This window comes from Pinus tabuliformis, chromosome X (genome assembly GCF_031772625.1).
Source record: "Pinus tabuliformis cultivar Carrire ecotype Pingquan chromosome X, CPIR1, whole genome shotgun sequence".
In the NCBI taxonomy this organism is placed as follows: Eukaryota; Viridiplantae; Streptophyta; class Pinopsida; order Pinales; family Pinaceae; genus Pinus; species Pinus tabuliformis.
In genome coordinates this window covers 1,283,749,540-1,283,751,830 of record NC_142308.1, presented here as the reverse complement: position 1 = coordinate 1,283,751,830, position 2,291 = coordinate 1,283,749,540, and the positions used below count along the sequence as shown (strand labels likewise).

Sequence of the window (2,291 nt, the reverse complement as noted above, 5' to 3'; positions counted from 1 at the left end):
TTTGTTCATTCATCAAGCTCGACTATAACCATCTAAAATTAAACCAATTTTAAATCATGGTATTTAGTGAAAATCTGAGCTATCCATTCCTGAAAACACACAAATGCAGCGCATCGCAAGCACGTAATAAGCCATAAATTCATGTAAGCACACAAATGAGTTTGCACATTATCCTGGTTCATCCACAACACTCTTCGTATGCAAACAAGAAAGGATGAACATGCAACCTTCAAAGCTTAATGACAATCAAACAACATTGAGGAGAAAATAGCAGAAGGTATTCATATTCTTATGGGATGCTTTATGTATATATAAAAAAATAGCTTATATAAAATTATACACACACGCATAATTTAATTAGTGCATCCTTATCCCTACTGTTTCGGCCAGTTATACCAACGAAAATCATTGAAATTTGGACTCATAAGAAGAGACCTCTTACCTAAGGAGGAACTATGATGGCTTTTGAATGATTGAAATAGATACATCCCTATTCATAAAATTTAATCGTGTCCATAAAAAGAAAATAATTCTAGGCTCATAAAACCTTTGGTGATGGAAATAGCCTACATGTCCAGTGACTCGAGTGTTTCCTACGGCATCACTGTGAGCATGGCCAGCTGCTTCGTCGAGCATCATCTAGAATGTGAGGCTCCACTCGTGTCTTAGACTTGCCCACTGGGAGCACCAGATGTTCTACAAATCATAGATCTTCTCTTCTGAGCTTGCATTTTTTGTTAAGGTTGGCCCGGGGACTTTCCTCAGCTTCCGTTACTAAAAGCCCGAAGCACCTCACTATTTCTCCCTCTACAGTGGACCAAACATAATAGAAGTGTATATTTTTTTTGTATTCTCATTAGTAAATGCCCAATTCATTGGCGAATAGTGTGCATTGTGCGGCCATATCTAGCTGCAAGCCATATTTCTATCTCAAATGCAACACTAGTAGCAATAAATTTGTCACCAACTGTAACCATTTTGGTCTTTTCAGCATTGCCGCTAGGAGCAATAAGATCAATGTAAGTGCCACGATCAGGGCCCTTGTAAAACTTGAGGCCGATGGGCTTCTCCACCACCACCTCATACTCCTCTACTTGCATCTTGGTTGGATTTGATCTCGATTCCTCTCCCTGTCCCACTCCCTCCTCGCTGGATGCCACGGTGTTGTTTGTTTCGTTGGTGGTGGCAGCGGCGTGCCATAAAATTCACCTCATAGAAGGAGTGTGATCATTCGTGGCCCTACTCGTGGCTTCAATTTCCTTTGAACTTGGTTTTCTAGTGGACGTGGATGAGAATCATGAAAGAAGGGGAGACGAATTGAATCTATGACCATCTCTATGAATTGAGATGGCATGAGAAAGTAGTGAGGCTCTGACAGCCAACATGATTGGCAGCAGTATTATGCGTGACATTGGCCAAATGTCATGAAACAAAATTTCTTATTACTTGTCTCTGCCCTGCAATTGCAAATTTCTATATGCAGGCAGACAACCTACAACGGAGGTTGTGTATACAAGGCTACCTATTCAAAAAACGCGAGACTAATAGCCAGCTTTAGCTTTGGTACGTATGAGCCACCCGTTGAAGAATTATAAAGTAGAAGACCCCCAATATGGTTCCAATACAGAATAAGATGAAACTCAATGGGTACGAGTAGTATTATATCGAATAAATACCAATTGATCTAGTGGCTAAACAATCAAGCAAACACCATGTACGCGTAACCTCCACGCAAGGAGAAGATGATATTAACGATACATTCTCAATGTGACTTGTCCACATGCAAGTAAGGATAAAAACTTTAAAAATTAAATTCTTTTATGGGTGTGACAATAAGGACAACCATTATACCAACTGAATGCTTTTGTCGGAAACTCAATAAGCAATCGAACGCCTCCAGATCAACGGATAAGGCAAGTAAAAAGGTGGCAGTGTGGATCGAAAGGGAAACAACAGTCATAGATGGGATTTTATATGTTAACCAAATCAGAAAGGGAATGTTGTGTTTTAATTTAACCCATAAAAAATGCTCCCTAAAGCGGTAATAATAGAGCTTGCCATAAATCTCAATGGTGTGGGGTTTTTATACGGTTCTGGAGGTATATGACCAACAATACTTCAGTTCGAGAGCAATTTTCGAAGAGGCAATGGTTGTAGAAGGCATGAATGTCTATCAAATAGAGAAATAGGTTGGTAGCCCCATCATCGTGGATGTCTTTGCTGGAGTCACATGATTTCTTAGCTAATCGATTTGGTGTGGAATGACACCTCTTTGAGCCAATAAGCACAAC

The 2,291-nt window shown here is 39.9% G+C and overlaps 1 pseudogene; it reads right to left on the bottom strand.

Moving 5' to 3' along the window:
* Positions 1-761: 761 nt before the first annotated feature.
* Positions 762-1,385, bottom strand: LOC149144739 (phosphoglucan phosphatase LSF1, chloroplastic-like; annotated as a pseudogene).
* Between the last annotated feature and the right edge of the window lie 906 nt (positions 1,386-2,291).